The following is a 26162-nucleotide window of genomic DNA, read 5'->3' as shown; positions in this document are numbered from 1 at the left end:
AGAGTAATCAATAAAATCTTAAAATCAATTCTAAGCCAGTGAAGGGAGGTCAATATAGGGGTGATGTGATATCTATTTAAACAAGAAGTCTAGCTGCTGCATTTTGGACTAGCTGGAGGCAAGAGAGTGATTAAGAGGAGAAGGCAGAAAAGATGGAGTTGCAAATGTCTAATCTAGAACAGATAAATGCACAAATATCCTTTTTCAAATGAGATTTTGTAAGAATGGTTTTGATTCTGGTTATTCTAAATAATTGAAGAAAGCAGGACTTTGAACTTTGGATATACTAGGAGGTAAGATCAGCATCCAAAATAACACCTAAATTTTTAGCTGTGGATTTTTGATAGAAGGAAAATGGACCAAGACAAATGGGGCTGTGAGGACATGGAGGGCTGAAAATGATGATTTCAGTTTGTTTTTGAATCATTTAGTTGAAGAAAGTTCTGAGCCATCCAGCAGTTGACATTTTTGAGACAGTCAACAGCAGCATCTAGGCTAGGCTTTAGTTACCTTGAGGAGGGCTGTTTCAGTGCTATGTAAAAGTCTAAAACTGGACTGAAATTTCTCAAGGAGATTGTTTTACACATAAAAGCTAAAAGCTGGATAGAAACCACTTTTTCTAAAACTTGAATCACATGATTATTCATGATCAGGCACACCTCCTTGCATATGCCCTTTATAAACAAAAAGTGTCTTAGAAAATTTAAATGTGTATTGTTTTCTGTGCATGAATAAACAAGATGATTTTCACATCATTGTGAAGCAAACACTAGACTACAAGATGCAGTTAGCAAGTCTTGTGAACCAATGTTCTGTATGTGTTTTATGGCCTTATTTCAGACTTGAAAATTTTTGATTTTCACTAACCATGCATAAACACTGTTTTCTCAAAAACACAATCATATGAACACAAATATGTACAAACATGCTGCTCACATATTGTAGACCAGTTTGTGCTGATTACAGTGTTATCGGACTTAGCCTAGCCATTAATATGTTTAAAAACAACTGAAAAAAAAGGCTACAGTGGTTAAACCTTCACTAAGCTTGTCTTTTCAGGCACTGGATATCCTCTTTTACAAATGAGTATTGACATCCACAGCCCACACAGACAGCGATATTGGATGTTCAGCATTAGAAACAATGGAGCTTACACAAGGGCTGTGGCTCACCTAGGCAGGAATAATATCAAATGGTCCTTTTAAGTATAATTTCACATTCCAGCTGAGACTTACTCTTAAGGAATTTATTGTTCTAGAACCCACTGGTCACCCCCAGCCATAAATACTTTTAAAACTATTCCTGGTTCCCTTACAGAAATGACCTGAATCTTATGCAATGACTTTTTAACAATTGCTAAATATGTAACATTTGTCACCCAACCTGTAGAGAGCATTGCTGTCAGACCATGATGTGAGATAGAAGCCATGCTACTGTTTATCTCTTACTCATGCTTGTAGTTAATCTACATACCTGCCTGTTTTACTTTTATCTATATTGTTACTGAACTACTGACTCTGACTACTTACTAAATGTGTCATGTATGTGTTTGGAACTTGCTTGGTGGAAAAACAAAATACAATGCATTCAGGAAGTATACAGACCCCATTCACTTTTTTCAGTTTTGTTGTATTGCAACCTGATACTACAATTGCTTAAATTCTTTTTTTTTTTTCTCATTAATCTACACTCAGAGCCACATTATGACAGAGTGAAAACAGAATTTTAGGAATGGTTGTAAATTTCCTAAAAAGGAAAAACTGAAATATCACATTTACATAAGTATTCAGACCCTTTACTCAGTGCTTAGCTGTAACACCTTTAGCAGCAATTACAGTGTTGATTCTTTTTGGGAATGACACAACAAGCTTTGCAAACCTGGATTGGGGGATTTTCTAAGCCACTCCTGTTTTGTCTTGCCTGTGTGCTTAGGGTCACTGCCATATTGGAAGGTGAACCTTCAGCCCAGTTTGAGGTTCTGAGCACTGGGAAGCAGGTTTTCTGTACTTTGTTCCATTCAGCTTTCCCTCAACCCTGACCAGTCTCCCAGTCCCTGCTGCTGAAAAACACCCCACAGCATGACCATGCTTCACTGTTGGGATGGTATTGGGCAGCTGATTGCCCGGTTCTGCTGGAGGTTTTTTCTTCCGTTAAAGGGAGTTTTTTCCTCTCCACTGTCGCCAAGTGCTACTCATAAGGGAATTGTTGGGTTTTTAGTTTTAGTTTCTGTAAAGTGCCTTGAGATGATTTGTATTGTGATTTGGCGCTATACAAATAAAATTGAACTGAAATTGAATTGAACTGATGAGAGGTGCCTGGTTTCCTTCAGACATAACAATTGAGACCAAATGGTTCAATCTTGGTTTCATCTAACCAGAGAATCTTGTTCCTCATAGTCCTCCGACAATCTGTCCACCACTGGCTCACACCACGACACTACCCAGACTTTTTAGAGACAAGCTCTTAGCTCTCAGACCTCGGACAATTACATTTTTAGATGCAATGTTCAAGCACATATCTGAAAGCATGTTGCTTCATTAGGGTTAATGCACCACCTACTTTTGATTACTTATGACCATGTGATATTTCAGTTTTTCTTTTTTAATAAATTTGCAAAAATTTCTACATTTCTGTTTTTTCCTGTCAAGATGGGGTGCTGAGTGTACATTAATGAGAAATAAAATGAACTTTTTTGATTTTGGCAAATGGCTGCAATGACACAAAGAGTGAAAAATTTAAAGGGGTCTGAATACTTTCCATACCCACTGTATATATAAACATTTTTTAGTATTAGATTAACACTCAGAGTATATTTAACAGTGGAGTAGTCAGTAGTTACCGAGGCTGGAGCTTTTCATTCATATTTAAATGCAGTGATCGTTAAAAGTAATTCACATCTTTCAGATGACATACTATAGCCATGGCAATGCACCCTCCACCGCTGGACCTCTCCACTGAATTGTTTGTTTTGGGGAATTCACGCTTTACCGCAAGTAAGAAAGGACAGGAAAATACAGACTGACAGCTGCAGCCGTAATTTGATTAAGTATTAGCATTATTAAATATCTCTGCATTGCTTTCATTTTACACAGCCAAAGGACATACACAAAGGATGTAAGACAGAAAATAATAAACACAAATGCACTGTGACGTAGATGCACAATACTGTACAGCACAGTAGTTGTCTGTTTGCTTTGAGTGTGACTCTAGAGTTTACAGTTAGGCTACTTCATTACAGAGAAGGCTATTTTTATGTGCCTAACACATAATGTGCATATAATCTAGCATTTCTGCCAGTAAAAATAGATCATCTGTGTAGTATTGATTCTGAATTGATTCTTGATCAGTTTGCTAGGTTACAGCCTATTTTGTCTCAATCTTAGTCTCAATCTTTTTATAGATTCTCCACTAGAGCATTGTTTTATCAGCATTACTACAGTGGCATTTATTGTTTAATATGACTTTTTACTGCGTGAAAAACATCCCAAAAAGTTGATTGCTTTCCTCCAGGGCTTTTCTTGCCTGTGTAGATTACCCACATCTGCCACCATGGAATACTTTATATGTCTTCATGCACAACCTCAGATTACAGGCCATCTACCATTACAGGCCATTACCCTGTAGCCTATTGATTCAGGCATTCAGTGTGACAACAGCCTGCAAACACAGTCATTAAAGAGTTTAGAGATTTCAGCAAATGTTGTATTTACTGGATGTAAATTACCAATATAGTCGTGGCTCAAATGTAAAAGCACACAATGATTATAATAAATTATTTTGTTATTTTGTTAGTATTGTGCTGTGTATATTCTGATTATTTTGGCTCACTTTTCCTTTTTACCCATTATGCCTGTAATGAACTGTATACCTGCATAAAGAAAATACAGAAGCAAATATTTAATAATTGTATTAATTTAACACTGGTGATTTTGCTGTGCATATATCAGTGTATGTGATTGTTTCTGTTCTGTTGACTGTGTAAAAATAGTGAGACAAAACATAAAAATTGACCCCAGCCTTACTGCCAGAGCAGAACTCGAGCTGGAATCTAACTCAAGCCTTTGGCTACGCTTTGTACCTTCGCCATTCGCCCCAACAATCAGTTGTATGCTGGTGTTTCTTGACACAGGGTGACTGAAAAAGTAGACTATAAAATCGTAATTTGAGAGATTTAATTTAAAATACAGTGCACCTCTGGGGAAACCTCTGGTCTCCCCTCTCTGTGGTCAGCTATAATGTGTTTTAATGAAGCCCAGATGACAATAATTTTGATGATAAAATTAAAGCCAACATATAGTTGTGACAGCAGAAGCATGATATTAAATTTGGGTGTTCACAAAGATATTGAGCAAACTGTACGGTGTTTATGTAACCATGGCTTTTATAGCATGTACTTTAAGGGCTATACGGCAGGTGACTACAACGCAGAAGAATGGGTTCTTTGTGGAACCTATAGTGTGTGACTGGAAAGCTAGAGGCAAGATAAATTGATAGAATCACACAATGATATATTCAAAGGTTAACTAAAAGAAACTAACTAAAAAAATATCCACGCAGCGCAGTTCAACTTCAAACACTGGAAACACAGTAAGTTCACAGTAGTAGAGTTCTTCATTTCCTTTGTTTTAGTTCTGACTTTTCCATCCTTAGTTCATTTATTTGTTCCAAAGAAATTAATATTCCATAATCCAGACAGGAGAGAAACAAGGGGAAAAAAAAAAAAAAAAAAATAATAATAATAATCTTACCAGCTCACCACTTGTTTACAAGTACAAGAATTTCATTCAGGACAAGTCCTGGGGAGAAAAAAAACCTGACCTGTGGAGGCCAGTATCATTTCTTAGTTAATCATCACCGGTGACATAAAACATGAGCATTCAATAAGGCAATTAGAGTAATTCCACTTAGTTCAACCTATTCATTCCATAGCAGTCAACTTTTAGCTTGGCTAATCGCCGTTTACTACCAGCTGCGCAGCTGTTATTGTTCCATGCAATCACACAATAAAGATCAGTTCAGTCCAAATTAAAATAAATCCTTCAAAGGAGGAATCAGATCACACGTTATTCCAATGTTTCTATTTAAAGAGGTCAATTTAATTAAAGTGCCCCAACACACTCTTTTGCCTCATATGATATTCAGACTTTGTTTTTCTGTCAGAAAAAAAAACCAGATGCTGACTGTAAGGATTAGAAGTTATTATATGCTTTGTATTAACTGTTTGTAAAAGAATGTAGTTAACTTAGAGAATAGTATAGTAACTGTGAGAGAAGTAGAAGTGGCCCCCGTTTACCGTCCTGGTAAACGTGAGTTACAGCTCAGACAACCTTAGAATGAGGGGCGCCTAGAAACGGTCAGTAAAGAATTCTTTAGATTTCACAGATGGGCGCTGTCTCACGGGATTGGATGAAGAAAGTGCCGAGAGATTGGGACCCGACTGCGCACCAGTCAAGGGGGAACTAAGTTTAAAACCACGTCTGCCCCCCATCAGTATAGACCAATCAGATAGTCACACATTTCCATACATAAGTTTGTGTAATGTTAAGGATAGGCATCTTCGCTTTGTTGGTTGGTTGTAGCTAACTGCTTGCAGACTGCGATTTCCCAAACAAATTGAGGTCCATGTACATGCTGATGCAAAATAAATCTACTAAACTGAGTTATTGAGAAGGGTCCTCATTGCAGAAAAACAAACACGGTTACATGACTAACACCAGTAAAAAAAAACTAACCAATAAAAAAACCAATAAATAAAAATATTATACCAATACCAATACCAATAACCAATAAAAAAAAAAACAAAAAAAAAACCTTGGTTCGCATGAGAACTCACCATTGCGTTACTGCAATTGATCGCTTACTTAGCGCCCTATTAAGAAAAGGGGTTTCCTCCTTTCCCTCTACGTGCTTTTCTACAACCACAACCACAGCGTGAGCCAAATAGCAGCGAACCAGATCTTATTTATATTACGCGGTTTACTGCAACCAATCAGGGAAGGTCCTTGGAGGTCAACTGACTGTTCATGTGACAGGGGTTACCTTTACTATTTTGGTAACTTATAGTGTTATGCTCCATGCTTAATAGGTCTTTGGCTAGATACCTGAAACCTGGTGTAACAGATTATAATTATATTATTATTTATCGGTACCTGCTGTACCTGTATGTTTTCCCATTCACAAACTGTCTAATACTGATAATAATATAGTCTAATACTAATGATAGAACTGCATGTTGGATTATTTTTTAGCCCAGTGCAGGATTAAAACCACTGCATTCCTGACACAACACAAAAACTCTTCCCTCTTGTCGTTACCATTTGACCACACTGGTGGTATGGATCACTCAGTCAGTGTCTCACTCCTGGCATAGAGAGAGGACAACATCTAAAAAATAAAACTCTACACAACACAGTGAGTCAATTAAGTAATGCATCACTGAAATGGGACTGTGATTACATTACTTGTTTGGAGTGTGCCAAAAAATAAAACTACTGTATTTGAGACCTTTTAGTTCATTTACTTGTGAAAAATCAAACAAAAAAAAAATCACAACTCAGGAATTCTTTCTAGGGGGACTTTGTGTGTCAAGCTGTCAAGTTATCATGAAATACAACTGAGATACAACTGTATTCTGTAGACTGCTTAACCCTGCCCACTCACACTGCCCACAATTAAGGCCTCTCACTGAACAAACACTTTTTAAGCGATTCCCTAAGAGGTTTGCTAAAAAAGGGTCACTTAATCCTTAATCAAATTTTAAAAGGCCATAAGGCAGAGAAGAGGATGAGATGAGGGAATAAAAGAGTGCGAGTGGTAAACTAACAGCAGTGCTTACTAGCTACAGCTAGCTATGTTATCCTCTTTCTAATGTCATTTTTCTATCTGTGGGCGCACCAAAAGAAGAAAAAAAAGAAAAAGAAAACAGTACCTTAAAGAATTTAAAACAAATTATTGAAGGACACTTTGTCTATTTTACACTTGCAGGTCAGTTTATTCACAACAAAGATTAAATAAAGAAAAAGAGAACAAAAATGTAACAAAGCCTACATTTGAAAAACGTTAAACAGGCAGGTTGTGTTACAGGAAATATGGGCTCAACCATTTATGGAGCTTGCTCACTAGAGACAAGAAGTCATATCTCACCTTCTGCTATTTCAGTCATTCTTCTTTGATCTGTCTCCTGCAATTTCACAACTTTGTGGAAGTACAATACATTACTGGAGCAGTCTTTCAGTCAAAGGTCACCGTATAACTTTAGTTTCATCTGCAGTTGTGCATTAAGGAGTTGTAGCACATTACTGAGCCACTATCTCACAGCTGATGTGCACCTCCCTAGAAACAAAATACATGTCAGCACTATGACAGTACAGAAATACCACATGGACAAATTATTAATAGTTAGCATAGGCAGCCTGTGTATTTTTCTCTTACAAGTTTCACATGCTGGTGGAGATTGGTGAAGAATAAAAAGTTCAAAAAAAAAAAAAAAAAAAAGAGGGAGATCAAGTTCAAAAAAGGTTAGTTCTTATTTTCACAAGACAACTAAAAAAGACCATTTCCACAGAAAATCAACTGCTCACCAAAATCATTGCACTCTGGTTGTTGTACACAGCATGGAACAGGCGGTCAAAGGGTCACTTAAATGTGTCGAGCTAAAGAATGCATGGTTTTAGGGTATTAGGAGTTTGACAGAACTTGGGTTCTGCAGCAGGACTATGATCCAAAACACACCAGCAAGTCCACCTCCGAATGGCTGAAGAAAAACAAAATGAAGACTTTGGAGTGGCCTAGTCAAAGTCCTGACCTGAATCCGATTGAGATGCTGTGGCATGACCTTAAAAAGGCGGTTCATGCTTGAAAACCCTCCAGTGTGGCTGAATTACAACAATTCTGCAAAGATGAGTGGGCCAAAATTCCTCCACAGCACTGTAACATACTCATTGCAAGTTATCACAAACACTTGATTGCAATTGTTGCTGTTAAGGGTGGCCCAACCAGTTATTAGGTTTAGAGGGCCATGTAGTTTTGGATTTTGTTTTCCTTTAATAATAAAAACCTTCATTTAAAAACTGCATCATGTGTTTACTTGTGTTATCTTTGACTAATATTTAAATTTGTCTGATGATCTGACACATTATAGTGTGACAAACATAAAAAAAAAATAAGAAATGAGGAAGGGGGCCAACACTTTTTCACACCACTGTGTATAAACCTGAATGTTGAGGAGAAGGACAGAGAACTTTGTAATGAACTTCTCTCCGTGAGCACAAAATTAAACCTGAGATGATTCATCACACTTACAGTGGGTACGGAAAGTATTCAGACCCCTTTAAATATTTCACTCTTTGTGTCATTGCAGCCATTTGCCAAAATCAAAAAGTTCATTTTATTTCTCATTAATGTACACTCAGCACCCCATCTTGACAGAAAAAAACAGAAATGTAGAAATTTTTGCAAATTTATTAAAAAAGAAAAACTGAAATATCACATGGTCATAAGTATTCAGACCCTGTGCTCAGTATTGAGTAGAAGCACCCTTTTGAGCTAGTACAGCCATCAGTCTTCTTGGGAATGATGCAACAAGTTTTTCACACCTGGATTTGGGGATCCTCTGCCATTCTTCCTTGCAGATCCTCTCCAGTTCTGTCAGGTTGGATGGTGAACGTTGGTGGACAGACATTTTCAGGTCTCTCCAGAGATGCTCAATTGGGTTTAGGTCAGGGCTCTGGCTGGGCCAGTCAAGAATGGTCACAGAGTTGTTCCGAAGCCACTCCTTTGTTATTTTAGCTGTGTGCTTAGGGTCATTGTCCTGTTGAAAGGTGAACCTTCGGCCCAGTCTGAGGTCCTGAGCACTCTGGAAGAGGTTTTCTTCCAGGATATCTCTGTACTTGGCCGCATTCATCTTTCCTTCAATTGCAACCAGTCGTCCTGTCCCTGCAGCTGAAAAACACCCCCACAACATGATGCTCCCACCACCATGTTTCACTGTAGGGATTGTATTGGGCAGGTGATGAGCAGTGCCTGGTTTTCTCCACACATACCGCTTAGAATTAACGCCAAAAAGTTCAATCCTGGTCTCATCAGACCAGAGAATCTTATTTCTCATAGTCTGGGAGTCCTTCGTGTGTTTTTTGGCAAACTCTATGCAGGCTTTCATGTGTCTTGCTCTGAGGAGAGGCTTCCGTCGGGCCACTCTGCCATAAAGCCCCGACTGGTGGAGGGCTGCAGTGATAGTTGACTTTGTGGAACTTTCTCCCATCTCCCTACAGCATCTCTGGAGCTCAGCCACAGTGATCTTTGGGTTCTTCTTCACCTCTCTCACCAAGGCTCTTCTCCCACGATTGCTCAGTTTGGCTGGACGGCCAGGTCTAGGAAGAGTTGTGGTCGTCCCAAACTTTTTCCATTTGAGGATTATGTAGGCTACTGTGCTCTTAGGAACCTTGAGTGCTGCAGAAATTCTTTTGTAACCTTGGCCAGATCTGTGCCTTGCCACAATTCTGTCTCTGAACTCCTTGGGCAGTTCCTTTGACCTCATGATTCTCATTTGCTCTGACATGCACTGTGAGCTGTAAGGTCTTATATAGACAGGTGTGTGCCTTTCCTAATCAAGTCCAATCAGTTTACTTAAACACAGCTGGACTCCAATGAAGGAGCAGAACCATCTCAAGGAGGATCAGAAGAAATGGACAGCATGTGAGTTAAATATGAGTGTCACTGCAAAGGGTCTGAATACTTATGACCATGTGATATTTCAGTTTTTCTTTTTTAATAAATTTGCAAAAATTTCTACATTTCTGTTTTTTCTGTCAAGATGGGGTGCTGAGTGTACATTAATGAGAAATAAAATGAACTTTTTTGATTTTGGCAAATGGCTACAATGACACAAAGAGTGAAAAATTTAAAGGGGTCTGAATACTTTCCGTACCCACTGTATGTTTGTTTTTGAGAATAACCTAAACAAATTTCTATGACAACCCTTTACAAACAAATGTGCCTTATTCAGTAATAAACAGTAGGGCATATCAGCACCACACTCGAGTGAATTCAGTCTTCAAAATAGATTTTTTAGGTCTACATATGCAAATTGTGAGGGAAATTTTCAACAGAATACTTTACATAACGTCTGCTACCTCCCTGTGTGACCTGTGTGAATTCAACAAAGACTTTTGACACTGCTTTGCATTTCAGTAGGAAGCAGACGAAAAGACAGGTAGTCACACAGACCTGCTAATCATATTACTGACCAGTGTGTATATGTCATGCAGAGGTGATCTACATGTGACTGACATGTAAATTGAAAATGCTGAGTAGGTATAAGAGACTGTCATTTCCTTTGTCCTGGGTCAATCAGCTTTGGCTCGTTCTGCAGAACGAATGCTCTGCTGTGACTCTGCTTCTTTGCCTATTAAACTTACCATCCTATAACATGATTTACCTCCTAGTTACTTTTTGCCACGACACAAGTCATTCAATAAAGAATGCTAAATTTATTTTAAACTGCTAAATCCCATAGTGTTAGATGCTTCAACTAGTACACATATCCACTTAAATGACCAAAGCAAAGATGGGACAAAAATTGAAAGGTTTCTTAATAATTCATCTGTACTTTGCACTGACAAGTCATTAACTTGTTAGTCTAGACAGCTAACACAGTGCATTCAATTTTGCTATACTAAGTAGCCTAATATTTTGTTATTCAGCTCTAGTACTGAAAAAATGTGAACCTTTCCACCATCACTATTATCACAAGTTAATGAAAACATGTAAATATTTAGTCTCTACAGTAAGTAGAGACTGGAATTACAGCATGATGCATCCTCATCATATGCCATACTTCCTTTATGAACACATTTTTCAGAACTGAGTATGAGTGTAGGGCTGTGACGGTGGCAATTTTTTTACTACTATGGTGGGAAATCACCAACAACCACCAGTGTTGTGACAGCTATATAATATATAAATATATAAATATATATACACACACACACACACACACACGCGCACACACACACACACACACACACACACACACACACACACACACACACACACACACACAGTGGTGTAACTTTGCTTTGAAAAATGGCGGCGACAAAGAAGTGCACTACCACCGGGGGCAATAGACAACCGCGGACGGCGACCATCACAGTCCTATCTGAGTGTCAAACAAAATCTGTCTTTAGTTGGATTTCACTGTACTAATAAAGGCATTATAAGATTGATTTCTTTTCTTTCGGCTGCTCCTGTGAGGGGTCACCACAGTGGATCAATTATGAGAGACCACAGTGGGGGGGATTATATAGCTATACATACTGTCAGGATCCGCATTTTCTGTTTCCTGTTTCTTTTATTTTGAAGGATCCTGACAGGAACTGGTTTTTGTTTATTCTGTTCCCTTTACATTTACCTAATTAGTTATTGTTTTCACCTGTTCCTCGTTTGTTCCTTTTCCTTGATATACCTTGTTTGATCCATGTTTTAGTTGCCAGGTTGTCTGTTATGCATTACTTTGAGTACTGCCAAGACAGCGTTTTGAGCCCGTTGATACACTCGTTTTCTTTTGGAATTTTGATTATGGACTGCCTTTTGTTCTCCCAGAGTTAAGTATTTTGTCTCCTTTTGGTCTTTGTTTCCTGGTTCTTTTCCCCTGTCTCCTGTTTATGTGTCTTTGCCTCATGCCATGTTTCTTGCCCTTGTGTTTCCATGCCTTGAGTCCCTGTGTACCATGTTCTTGTTCCCTGTTTGGTCTGGTGCATCTCCCTAAGTGTGTGACCCAGACTTTCATGCCTTGTTTTCCCTGATTTACGTGTTCATGTTCCCTGTGGTCTGGTGTGTCTCCCTTGATGTGTGTGTGACCCAGACCTTCATGCCCTGTTAACCTTGTGTCTATGTTCTTGTTCCCTGTTTGGTCTGGTGCGTCTCCCTAAGTGTGTGACCCAGACCTTCATGCCCTGTTAACCTTGTGTCTATGTTCTTGTTCCCTGTTTGGTCTGGTGCGTCTCCCTAAGTGTGTGACCCAGACCTTCATGCCTTGTCTCCTCGTGTCTATGTTCTTGTTCCCTGTTTGGTCTGGTGCGTCTCCCTAAGTGTGTGACCCAGACCTTCATGCCCTGTTAACCTTGTGTCTATGTTCTTGTTCCCTGTTTGGTCTGGTGCGTCTCCCTAAGTGTGTGACCCAGACCTTCATGCCTTGTTTTCCCTGAGTCTCATGTTCTTGTTCCCTGTTTTGTCTGGTGTGTCTCCCTTGATGTGTGTGTGACCCAGACCTTCATGCCTTGTCTCCTCGTGTCCAAGTCTTTGTCTCCATGTTCATGTTTCAGGTCCATGTGTTTTCCCTGCCTTGACCCGTCTCCACTTTAAGTGTTTTGTTTTGCCTGGTCTAGTTAAATAAAGTCTTGAGTTGAACCTTAAGTACCAGAGTGGGCGCATCCTTGGTCCTAAAATTAAATAGTAGTTTCCCGAAACCTGACACATACACCCAGTGGTGTAACTTTGCTTGTGGTGGGGCCAAAGACAGGTGGTGGTCACTAGAACATAATATCAAATCAATCATGACAGAAGCTTTCAATGGTGCCGTAAAATAATCCGTGACAGAATATGAAGTGCTGTTATTGTTTGACTGAACGGAGCGACTGTAACCAGCACAGGTAAAAATGTGATTTCACAACAAAAGACAAATGTTATGTTCATGACACAGAAAGTCGAGTTCACTGTACCTCTGAAGTGAAAGAGAAAAGATCGCAGACACGCAACACAGTGAAGGCGTTTATCACACAAGCGCAAACACTTGATCATATTAACTCCTCACTGTTTATACATTTTAGAGCTTATGTTCTGGCCAGCGCAAAATGAGGTTGTTGCATGTATGAATTAGACGTTTTAGAGCTTATGTTCTGGCCAGCGCAAAATGAGGTTGTTGCATGTATGAATTAGATTATGAAGAATGAGGAAGATCATGCAGAGCGTGAGACGTCACGTGCACTACAGCCGGTGCCAATAGACAACTGCGGTGGATGGTTGCCACTGCGGTTGTCACGGTGACCGTCACAGCCCTAAGCTTGTGCAACATCAGTGGCTAAGTCTAACAGCCGCTGGTCTTCCAAGGTGGTCTCCCATCCAAGTACTAACCAGACCTAGTCCTGCTTAGTTTTCGATATCAGGCACAACCCACTCACAGGACGGTGTGGCCGCGCATCGTAAGATTGACTAAAATGTAAATTTTAATATAAATGTATAACTGATCAATGGACTTGTTTTTCATAATTGCAAGTCACAATGGGTAAGTATTTTATATCAAAAATATGCCATAAAATTATAAAATCCTTAAGTAGTAGCACCAAGCAATACTACACACATATACATACTGTATATACATATATGGGATCTCTCAGACACTAGCATGACCATCACTGTCAGCTAGTAGCACTTGTGCGTGCTACATGTCGCACTGAGAAAGTCACGACTGGGAAGCTGAAATCATCAAGGCTTATACATTTTGCAGTGTGAGATGAAGGTATAGTGCTGTGAATTAGTTTTGAATGCTCCATTCATGAGTTGTTTTTGTTTTGCATGCAGGTTATCTTTGTGTAATATTAACCTATACACCACTATACAGCCCTAACTACCCTGAACCATCCCTTAGTTATGCTGCTATAGGCCTAGACTGCCCGAGGACCGTCGGTGCACTGAGATCTTGTTGACAGCCATTTTTTCTGTTTTTACACAAATACGAAACATCTGGTTGGTGACTCTTTCAATTAGTGGGAGGGGTTTCTGCTCAATATTCCATAATAAAACAGAATATCAGAATTTGGAATGAGGGATCTGATCTATTTGATAATAAGATTATCTGTAAATCCCTACCTCATGTCAAATATCAGATCCAAAATGAACCAACTTACACTTACTTACTGATAATGTTAATGGTATAATTTTCTTACAACAACTTTAACATGTCTAATGCCATCTCTGCTTCATCCTAACTGGATGCAAAGAAACATGGAGAGTTACAGCATGTACCTTACATCGGTATCATGATAAACACTTGCAACATGAAAAAGTAGCTACATTTTCAAGGGGTCTTTGAGCTCCTAAGAGCTCCCCTGTAAAAACTATGGGTAAATGTCTTCCACCAGACCGTCAGAAAACTGCAGGCTATAACATAGCAGCAGAAAAAGTTGCCAGACTCTCAGAATCCTCACATCAAACGTGACTTTCACTCTTGCCACAGTGCCAACAAAGAGCCATAGCGTCTCTCAGTGACACATATGGCAAACAGAGTACATAACAATTTTGCACAGCAACCATCCACCCTCTTGTTCGCCAATATTGCTTGGATTTACAAAGTGGCCTAGGATGGAGTCAAATTCCCAGCCTGAATCGTTTCAATCCGTGGTTTGCGGCTCAGTGTGCGGCTGCAATGTTAAAGCAAAAACTCCAGATGTTATCATATGACAACGCCTGGAGTTTACTTGTGTAACAAAAAGTCATCAGAATTTTGGGTGTGTGTGGCATTTTTATCATCAAATTCACAGACACAGCAGCTTTTAAAAAAAAAAAAAAAAAAATGCACCAGAGCAAATACAGACATCAAGCCTAAAAACGCAGAGGTAAATGTGACATAGATCTCATGCCATGTCTTATGGTCTGTGGACTGACATCAGATAAAACAGAAGTCTATCTACTTAATGAGATGTGCAAGTTACTGTTAATTGATGTGAGAACCATAAACATTTGACTGGATGACTGATTGTCTGACCACATGACAGAAAAACTACAACAAGAAGATACCACCACTATCCACATAACTAATCGAAAAGAGTTTTTTGAAGAGTTTTTTGGCACTGGCTCAGTGCCAACCCCTTCTAAAGGTGGAGGACCCCTGCTATCCTCGACTCTGATGCGCTCCTATTGTAATGCAATAAGAGCTTCTGACAAGGTCACGCTAAAGACGTTTCCCAATGTGAGACACGAAGGCTATCTGCTCTCTGCCATTTTCATCTCTGCAGCTGCTCAACAAGTCACTGTGCCACAGCAAACAGCTACATCACTAGATCCAAATCGATAAATACATATTGTTGTTGCAAACAATTTTAATAATGGATTTTTATTAATTAGTTCTTAATACAGGAGTGGCTTAGGGACAACTCTGAATGTCCTAGAGTCCCTGGAGAGACCTGTAAATGGCTGTCTACCGACGCTCCCCATCCAACCTGACTGAGCATAAGAGGATTTGCAAAGAAGAATGATAAAAAAAAAATCCCCCAGTCCAGGTGTACAAAGCTTGTTGTGTCATACCCAAAAAGACTCAAGGCTGTAATTGCTACCAAAAGTGCTTCAACTAAATATTGAGTAAAGGGTCTGAATACTGTGATATTTAAATGTTTTCTTTTTAATAAATTTACAAACAAACATTCTATTTTCATTTTGTCATTATGTGACACAGAGTGTAGATTGAGAAAAAAATGAAGTGAAACAACTGTAGTATAAGGCTGCAACATAACAAAATTGAAAAAAGTGTAGGGTGTCTGAATACACTAAAAAATGTAGGTGTGTTGAGTAACTATCACTGATGTGATGGTAGATGGCAAATATTGTATTTTTGTATCTTAACTGGTATGTTTTTTTGCGACTCCCTTAAAAACGAGCCGATTCACCTCAAGCGGTTTATTATATAGTAAAGTTCTAAAAATATTACTGAAGATCAAATTTAAAGTGGTTAGTGAAACCTGTCCAAAGAATCCTATGAACTAATAAGACAGGTAGTGCATGATGTACAACAATATTGACACAATATTCATAATCTGGCAAAACTGACAACTTCTTTGCCTGAGAACACTGAAAAACTCAGGAAAAAGAGTTTAACTAGACATGGGGCGAGGTGTCTGGAAGAGGTAGAGCAGGGGATTATAGTGGGGTTGAGTCAGGTGTGTCTATACGTGGGTGTGTAGAATAAATGTGGGAGTATATGACCCGCTGGGTCTACTTTGCTCTTTGATTTTATTGCCTATTTAGAGGCGCAGGCATGGGGGACTCAGAAATTAAGAGCGGCAAAGAGAGAGAGATTAACTAGGTGAAGCTGAGAAACTCTGAAACTCTAAAAACTGACAGAATCAAAGCCACAATCAGAAAATATGCATGTATTAATAAAGACTGTGGACTTGAAAAAGAGTGCTATATTATTCTGGCTAGAGAAAACACAGTGACAGAGACAGTTAAGCAAACCAAGATTTCCAGGTACTCCGACTTCCTCCTACAGTCCAAACACATGCAGTTTGCGGTTAGGTTGATTGGTGACTCTAAACTGCCCATAGGTGTGAATGTGAGCATTTGCCTGTTTCCGTGCGTCAGCCCTGTGACAGACTGGTGATTTGTCTAGGGTCCACACCGTCTCTCACCCAATCACAGCTGGGGCTGGCTCCAGCCCCCCCATGACCATCTACATAAATTCGGTAAGTAAGAATCAAAGAATAACTCACTATACAATCACAGCATAAACACACCATTCCAGAAAACAAAACTTAGTGTCAAGGGAGTAAAGCGTGAGCGCTATATTCTGCAGGCGCTGATGTATCCCAAATTGGAGTCGTTTGAAGCAGAAACTACCCGTGGGAGTTATGAATGTGATTAATTTCTGGCAGCTGGGGTCCAACGGAATCTGCCAGAACCTACTTGAGGCATCCAGTGTAAAGAAAGCCTTAGCTCGGGCCAACTTGGGTGTTATGTTGTCTAATGTGGGCAGAATATAGCGCTCACTCTTTACTCCCTGGTTTAGACGTTTTAAATCCACACACCCTGACGTCATCTTTGTCACATCTTTGTTTCGGAGCAGGCACCATTGGTGCACACCAGTCTGTGGGCCCTGTGACTTCCTCTATGATACCAAGATTTAGCATGCTCACCATCCTGTGAGTGCACAATGATATCTGCTTTACCTCCTTTTTCACTTTGGGGAGAAGAGGAAAGGGAACTCTGTGTGGTGTATTTACACAGTATGGCACCACATCATCTGCCCATCGTCCTGCACAGCAGGTTGCTTGCATATCGGTCTTTATGACTGTAATCCAGTACTAGTATTTCTGACCCTTACATATTGTTGTGGAAAAGAATTTTCCTATACGCCTAACTTTCCCTCCTGGGCTGTAGACTGTCAGCCTGGATCAAATTAACTTGGGTTTCTGCTGTAACGTGCTGAATGTTGTCTCTGTCATAACAGTAGTGTCAGCTCCAGTGTCTATTTTAAAATCGACTGGGGTGCCATTCACCAGTGGCTCGACGTCCCAATCCATGTCTAATTCTGCCTCCTCGATGATGGTCGACTTGGACTCTGATGCAGCCCCAAGAAAGAGTCCACCTATGAAAAATAAATTTTAACATTTTGGTTTTGCACACCACTTCAAAATGTCCCCTCTTGCCACACTATCTGCATAATTTATTCTGGGCAGGGCAGCTTTCTCTTCTATCATGCATCCCATTGACAGTTCTGCTTGGCCTCGCTGTGTTTTTGTCTCTGTGGCTGCTGTGGTTTGTCATAATTCAGCGTTGTGTTGCTGTACTGTTTGCGGCTCACCTCATTCACTGCACTTCCACTCGCTCTACGCTCTGGTGTTTCACCTGTTCACACTGGGGTGCTAGTTGGATGGCTCTCTGCAGCATTAAATCCGCCTTGAGTTGTAGCTTCTGTAAGACCTCATTGTCAATTTATTCATATGAAGATCCTGTCCTGACTCTGCTCAACCTTACTGCTCATACAGGCTGCGCACAAAATCCTCCACTGCCTCCCCAGCCCTTTGACTCCTCTTGTGGAAACAGGCGCATTCATGGATTATGTTGCGTTAAGCAACCTGCCTTTGTAGCAGCAGGAAATACAAATGAGCTGTAAATTGCAGTGTCTCTCCCCATTGCATAAAGCAGTCAGTTAACCTGTACTTCGCCACTCTCCTGGTCCAGAGTCAACGGACTCTGAACCAGGTAAATCTCTGCCTCCATATGGGCCACTCTGCTGGCTGAGCAAAACTGAACGACCCAGTTTATGTTCCTCACAGTTTGCTTTATTGAACTCGGTCTATTCATAGTGGTCTGTTGAAACCCTAACCCCATCACTTTCCCTCCATCCCCTTCAAAACACTGACAACCAAAGAGCCAACAGATGTTTAGAAACAAGAAAAACAAGGACAGAATAAGTAAATGGAAATTAACAGAGCAGCTGTACAATGGTGACTTGCAGGCACTGTCATGTTTTAACAAAAAAAAAAAAAAAAAACCTGGCTTTTCCTGCTCTAGTTGACTTCAATGGCAATCTTTCAAAGATACAGTAGATTTTTCCACAACTACAGAGCTGGAGAGCAAGGGCAACTCCCTCAAGGTCGAAAGTGTTTACACCGACATTAAATGCTACAGACAGATGCACATTCAGCTTCATAGATCGCATTCATGGTGTGATACCCATACTTACATCAAATTCATGCCATACACTGTAGTAATGTAGCAGGTTAAATTCCTAACATTGTTTTGATCCAGTTTTCACAATTACTTTTTATTGTGACCTTTGGTAAAATAGCACCTATTCTGGTCAAAAGTTGGTCACCTGAAAGACAATGCGTAGCTTCTTCCCATTTAATATTTCTTGAAGGGATTATATGATGACACATTTTTACTTCAGAAAGGACCTATCTCCACTCTTATAGTTTTTACCAGTTTTAAAATGCTAACTTTCCAGACCTGTGTATGGCTTTGAAAAAAGTTATTTTCCTGATACATTTTTTTTTAACAAGAGGATATTGCCCTCTCTCCATATCAGTCGTTATGTCAAAATACCTGTCCTCATGATAAAAGATTTTGCTTTGTCCCCCTTAAGAAATGTTTGCCTTGTCATTTCAATGACAAGCAGATAAGAAATGACAAAGAAGACAGGCTTGTACTGTATGAGCATAAAACAAAATGAACTCAAAGAGCTGCTGGGAGGCCCACAAGTCCAAAAACTCTCCAACTGATTTACTTACTACATAACGCCAAGACTGCAAAGATGAAGGCCATCACCTTAAAATATTGGCATATTTTCCAAAACCTCCCACCTAAGATGGAAACCTTCAAAGAGGTAAGAAATATAAAAGCTAGACTGATGGCGCATAGTGATGTTAACATTCTTAAGTCTAACATTTTAACCCATCATCTATGTCCTCAAGGCAATTTTAAGTGTGAAGTCTGCATAAACTGCCAGGTGATCAAAACCTGAGAGGTGGGTACACCCTGGACAGGTTGCCAGTCTACTGCAGGGGCTGACACAGAGGTAGACAATAGCTTCAAAGGACGTGGTCTACAACAGCACAGCCTCTGTATACACTACATTGGCTGAACATTGGGCTGAGCTGAAATGAGATGGTCAAGTCTATGGAGGACTTCCTGCCTGTGTCACCAACTGTTCCCACCCCTACTGTTGAATCCTGAAGCCCGCTTCTGTCACCTAGCAACCTTCACAGGGTGTTATATTAATCGCTAATGATGGAGCCAGAAATAGTTTTTTATTTTGGAAGAATGTTTGTATTTTCAAAGAATGTTGGGATACTTCAGATGAAGCCTTCATCTCCCGAGCTGTGTCCGAATGTCCTCCCTAATCACTTTATAGGGCCCTATATAGTGATTAGGCATTTTGTAGTGGTGCCCTTCCTGTTAGTAACTGAAAAGGAGTTCCCTCAAAATTTCCCCACAACTATCGGTTGAGTCATGGCAACGGGACTTTCAGTTCTTTAAAGGTGAAACGTTTCGCCATCTATCCAAGTGGCTTCATCAGTCTGAGAGAGGCTGGACAGGAACCTCCAAATTTATTTCCCAGATTGGTTTCACTCCACCTTGGGCCCAATAGGCTCACTAAGTGATCTAAGCAAAACAGGTGAGAGTCATTAGTCCACGCCCTAGTTGGTTTCACTTCATACCTGGTCTGAATAGGCTCGTTAAGTAACCGTCTTCATCTGCAAACGTTTCACCTTTAAAGAAATGAAAGTACAGTTGCCATGACTCAACCTCTACATAACTTTCCCTGGACAACTGAGAATCTACACAGACATATTTCCCCACAATGCATTGTGACCTGTGAGGGGAAGCCCATGCAAACTCTACACAGAAAGGCTGCAGTCAGAATTACATTCAGAACCTTTCCCACTCAGAGCAGGAAAAAAAAAAAACCACACACTAAATACAGTGGGGTAAATAAGTATTTGATACACTGCCGATTTTTCAAGTTTTCCCATTTACAAAGAATGGAGAGATCTGTAATTTTCATCGTAGGTACACCTCAACTGTGAGACAGAATATAAAAAAAAAAAAAAAAAAAAAATCCAGAAAATCACATTGTATGATTTTTAAATAATTAATTTCCATTTTACTGCATGAAATAAGTATTTGATAGATAATAGAAAAATAGAACTTAATATTTGGTACAGAAACCTTTGTTTATAATTACAGAGATCAGACGTTTCCTGTAGTTCTTGACCAGGTTTGCACACACTGCAGCAGGGATTTTGGCCCACTCCTCAATACAGGTCTTCTCCAGATCTTTCAGGTTTTGGGGCTGTCGCTGGGCAACATGGATCTTCAGCTCCATCCATAGATTTTCTATTGGGTTCAGGTCTGGAGACTGGCTAGGCCACTCCACGACCTTGAAATGCTTCTTAGGTAGCCACTCCTTAGTTGCCCTGGCTGTGTGTTTGGGGTCATTGTCATGCTGGAAGACCCAGCCATGACCCATCTTCAATGCTCTTACTGAGGGAAGGAGGTTGTTGCCCATAATCTCGCAATACATGGCTCCATCCATCCTCCCCTCAATACGGTGCAGTCGTCCTGTCCCCTTTGCAGAAAAACAGCCCCTAAGCATGATGTTTCCACCCCCATGCTTCACGGTTGGGATGGTGTTCTCATCCTTTTTCCTCCAAACACAGCGAGTGGAGGTTATGCCAAAAAGTTCTATTTTGGGCTCATCTGACCACATGACCTTCTCCCATGCCTCCTCTGGATCATCCAGATGGTCTTTGGCAAACTTCAGACAGGCCTGGACATGTGCTGGCTTGAGCAGGGGGACCTTGCATGCGCTGCAGGATTTTAATACATGACAGTGTAGTGTGTTACTAATGGTAACCGTTGAGACTGCGGTCCCAGCTCTCTTCAGGTCATTGACCAGGTCCTCCCGTGTAGTTCTAGGCTGATCCCTCACCTTTCTCAGGATCACTGATACTCCATGAGGCAAGATCTTGCATGGAGCCCCAGCCCGAGGGAGATTGACAGACATCTTGAATTTCTTCCATTTTCTAATAAATGCGCCAACAGTTTTTGCCTCCTCACCAAGCTGTTTGCCTATTGTCCTGTAGCCCATCCCAGCCTTGTGCAGGTCTAGAATTTTGTCCCTAGTGTCCTTAGACAGCTCTTTGGTCTTGCCCATAGTGGAGAAGTTGGAGTCTGATAGATTGAGTGTGTGGAAAGGTATCTTTTATACAGGTAACAAGTTCAAACAGGTGCAATTAACACAGGGATTGAGTGGAGGATAGGAGGGCTTCTAAAAGACAAACTAACAGGTCTGTCAGAGCCAGAATTCTTGCTGGTTGGTAGGTGATCAAATACTTATTTCATGCAGTAAAATGGAAATTAATTATTTAAAAATCATACAATGTGATTTTCTGGATTTTTTTTTTTTTAGATTTGGTCTCTCACAGTTGAGGTGTACTTACGATGAAAATTACAGATCTCTCCATTCTTTGTAAGTAAGAAAACTTGAAAAATCTGCAGTGTATCAAATACTTATTTGCCCCACTGTACATTTTTGGAGCAGTCATTTCTTGAAGATAACACTACCTTTTACAAAGTAGTCAGTCATTGTGCAATTAAATAATAGCATGATGGTTTCTGTGTGATGGCTTTATGCATATGCAGCACAGCCAGTAATGCATCTATCAGTATCCATGGTGACAGCTGCTTCCTGACTGAAGTGGTAAGCAATGTCCCTGAGTGTGCCTGTATGGTTAGAGCTTCTATGTTTTAAAATGGTGTTGCCCCAGATGCTTCACTCTAAACTGAAGGGCTGGATGACAGGTTTGGGACAGGGCCAGTGTGTACTGTCAGGCGTATGCATCGGCATAGAAAAAATAAATAAATAAATAAATAAAATAAATGGGCTCCAGATCTGCCAGCAGAGAAATGAAGAGCAATGCATGCATTCACTCTCACAATGACATGTTTTCATTCAACTTATCAAAAAAAGAAAAAAAAAAAAACAATGGTTATTGCTTTTTCAGTGGGTGGAGTTGATGCTTTTCATTGTAACCTCTGGTGGAACAACAAAATAAAACAAGCATGTTAAAGCCATGATGAACAGTCTACTCCAATTTCTGATATTTTATAGGCTAAATGATAAGCTCTTTAATTAAACAAAAACATTTAAGTTGAAGCAAGGTAAAGAAAATTATTTCACTAAAGAGCTAAAGGCCATATTCAGGCTTTTATTTAACCTGATTTCAAGGCTAGTCAAGATGAGTTCCACTACACAAAACACATAGATTCCATATATGGGGGTTTGGGTGGAGATTAAGTTCATACCCTGGGTAAGGCCCAGTCATTTGTGGAGCCGGCCCTGCACGAACATGTTTTCGGCAGCTGATATTCAGTGTTACAGATAGACACACATCTACGAACCTGAACGATAAACGTAAACACAGCGGCCATATTCATTAATCACAGTGTGCACACTGAGCGTCCTGTCAGGATAGCAGCTACGCATGACAGAGCGTTTATAGCACATGAGTCCAACCAGCCAGGCCTGCTGCTGTGCGTCTGACCGCTGCACAGCCGCACAGCCGCACAGCCGCACGTCACCGCTAACACTTACAGCATGCTCACATCTCTGGGTGCCTACCTTTCCACCGGGCACAGTCCCTCTCCGCTGCTCTTGATGTGTCCGTGACAACGAGTCCACATTAAAACAAGTACAGCCGCGGTGGTTGATTAAACCCAAGCGGTGTTTTCCCAATCAGTAGCCGGGGGTTACTCCTCCTTTAAGTCGAACATGAAGCCAAGGTCGTAACGTTTGATCTGCAGGATCCACAAACCGTGCGGGACACATTAGACGAAATCATACAAACGTGTCAGTGACGTGCCAGATTGTCTGTACTCGGAAAAAAGAGATGAAAATGAATAAATACCGACAGCAGGAAGTGACAGGTAGGCAAGCTCATCTTGACAGCCAGGTGTATTGCCTAATCATCCGTTCGGCTCGGCACAGACCTCCCGCCTCTAATAAGAATAGACCAATCAGAGAGCGGCTCTAAGCCAGCGTCCCTAAGACGCAGGTGCATCTATGGTACCTCCAAGAGCTGCCTGTAAGGCTCGTACTTTCCAAAAATATCCTGCAGCAAGAAGGTTGGACTGGACATCTAACGCAGCACAGTACAAATCAGATGGAAATCAGATCAAAACCTAAATACAGACATTCTCTTCCTGGGTCTACAATAAATAGATGTGATCGCTGGGATATCGTTTTTGCTACTACAGAAATATTACTGAAATCATTTAGTATAAAATATTAACCTTTTTGAAATAATCCACGGGATTTAAATTATTAAAAAAATTACACATTACTCTTAACTGCAGGTATTACAATATATAAAAGAATGAAACGTGAAGAATTTTTAAATAATACTGAAATAGATTTCAGTAGGCTGTGTAGTAGAAAAATTAGTTCCTTTCGTGGTCTAGGCTATCTTGTGCTTGGGATTAAAAGGACAGGCACACACTCCAGGACATAAGCCCCCATAGTCGACCACCAGGCCTGTGCCATCAGGGGACTGCATGCCAAGAGTGAAGAATAGACCCACTGGAGGGAGCAGGAATGAGCTGGAACAAAGAGGGATGATGTGCTCTAGTTTGTCAAGAGCTTTTTCAGCCTAGAGGTGGCAGTATGGCACTGGTCTTGATGTTCTTTCTGTCTGAAAAACAGGGCCCCAGCTTGGTGTGAGTATTGTAGCCTCAGATAAACCACCTACAGAACATAGCAAAGCCCAAGAAACTCGACACTGTTTGCACTATTCCCAAGCAGGTCAGTCAATTACTGCTTTAACTGAGGGTCCAGAAGACTAAAGATCACAGGTGTCATTAAACCTCAATAAGACTCTTTTAGCCCAACCACCATAGAGAGGAGATGAGAGCGAAAGTAAGTAATTAAACTAAGACATTGAGCCAATCATCTTAAATACTGCACAAACTAGCAACTTTTAAAAACACATTTTTTAATTCAACCATTTAACATAGATTAAACATCAATGATCATTTCCTGCTGGCTTAAATACACTGGCTATACCAGGACATGTCAGACAGCTCCAACTGAAAGAAGGTATTAATAAATGACACTATGGGGGCAAGAAAAAGTATATCAAACCTTGGAATTAACTTGTTTACTGCATTAATTTGCTGTAAAATGTTCTCTGATCTTCATCTGTGTCACAACAACAGGCAAACACAATGTGCTTAAGCTGATAACACACAAAAAATTCGAATTTCTGTCTTTGTGAACACACCCATTAAACATTCATAGTGCTGGAGGGAAAAGTAAGTAGACTAATTACTTCATCCAAATCTAAACCTTAATAAGGGGTGTGGGTGTTTACATTCAGAGGTAATGAAAACAGCATAGGGATTGTAGTTTCAGATTTTAGTTGCTGTAGTTCCCAAATTTTAGTGGAAAAAAATATTTGAACAGGGGTGATATCTTTTCATTCACTATCTTAAAGCTATGACCCACATATATCTGAACATGCATGGTGTTTGTAAGTGACATCAGTTCAGATGGCCTGAGGTCAGGTGACTGACTCCACCAGTCAAGGTCTTATTGCTGGGTGACATAAACTCCCTGAAATTAGATGTATATTTGGATTAGCCATCATCCCACACTGTCCTGAAATTGTCAGTAGAGGTGGCAATCAGTCTTCAAAACTGTTTGAATTCATTTGAAACCACCAATGTTTCGAAATGCTTCAAAGATTGTAAAGCTAAATGCTGTGCACAGCCTAGTAGCACAAAGCTGTAGCTATAAAAGAGGCAGTAGAACCAAACAATGCAGTTCAAAAAGCACGACCTGTAAAATGTAACAAAATATTTGTCTGCAATTAGGAGGGGATACAATGGATACAACTAAGCTTATGTCAAAGGGTTTAAAATATTAATTAATATTGTGCGTAGCTTCAAGACCATTCTTGCACAATATTTCGGTACTTATATTATTTACAATATAAACATTCTCTGCAATTTTGCTCCTAAAGTTTTATGTTCTATGAAGATAATAATTTATATATATGTTTTGAGGTTTCAGTCAATTCATCTTTTTGCCTATTACCTGAAAAGACACCTGTTTAACTGTTCAAACAGCACTTTGCAGATAGTGACAAAAAACTGTTTTGTAAACTGGCCAGCTTTTGAAAACAAGTTTTCACATGGCACATATGTTGCTGACATAGCCAGTAATACTTCTGCCAGCTTTTACTGTTAGGGGAAGACCTAATATTCTGTTCCCAGTATGGAACTGGGTCTTTGCATCTATCCAAATATCGAGCACCCCTGAAGTACTGAACTTCTACTATGGAATGTGTTGTAGTATTTTGTTGCTTTCTCACCTGGTGAACCTTTTGGTCTAAGGCCTACTGACTGATGTTTCAAAAAGTGTTGTGAACCTCGCCTTAAAGTCCCCTTTCAGAAAGTCTAGAGAGACCTGACACCTACAGGCGGGTCAACCAGACTGACCAGCCTTACAGACTGTATCAGTCCTTTACAACCACTCAGCACCTGATTTTCACACAACAAAGGAATGAGTTGCATGCAAATCAAGTTAACACAACATGTGTACAAATGAATGTATATTGGTCAGAAATCTAATTAGCAACTCTCTGTGACTACCTGTTTTTTCTGCTTCCTGTGTTCCCCTGCTGATAGACAGAACAGTGTCATGTTAACATATTAGATCTTTGTTGAGTTCACATAAGGGGCAGTCATAATGTCTGTGGGGAATGTTGTAGCTATATGAAAATTCCTCTCACACATCCCTCCTTTCATCATTTTTAATGTTCCAGAAATCATGCTCAGAAGCTGGGCACTAATGTTCTCGTGAAAGTGAGGTTCCCAATCAGAGATGT

General features: G+C 40.1%; 1 protein-coding gene across 3 annotated transcripts in view; it reads right to left on the bottom strand.

Moving 5' to 3' along the window:
• The window catches only part of LOC113124135 (ras-specific guanine nucleotide-releasing factor RalGPS1), a 116967-nt gene extending 93720 nt beyond the window's left edge, over positions 1 to 23247 (bottom strand). Inside the window, exons 1-2 of one of the 3 annotated variants that reach the window (XM_026296595.1) lie at positions 23184 to 23247; positions 22898 to 23073 (exon numbers count right to left, since the gene is read on the bottom strand). The gene's annotated coding sequence lies outside the window, so the exon portion shown is untranslated. The other 2 variants (XM_026296596.1, XM_026296598.1) reach the window with 2 other exon arrangements.
• Positions 23248 to 26162: the final 2915 nt, after the last annotated feature.

This window comes from Mastacembelus armatus, chromosome 12 (genome assembly GCF_900324485.2).
Source record: "Mastacembelus armatus chromosome 12, fMasArm1.2, whole genome shotgun sequence".
NCBI lineage: Eukaryota > Metazoa > Chordata > Actinopteri > Synbranchiformes > Mastacembelidae > Mastacembelus > Mastacembelus armatus.
Note: the sequence above shows the minus strand (reverse complement) of the source record. Positions and strands in the feature narration are given on the sequence as shown.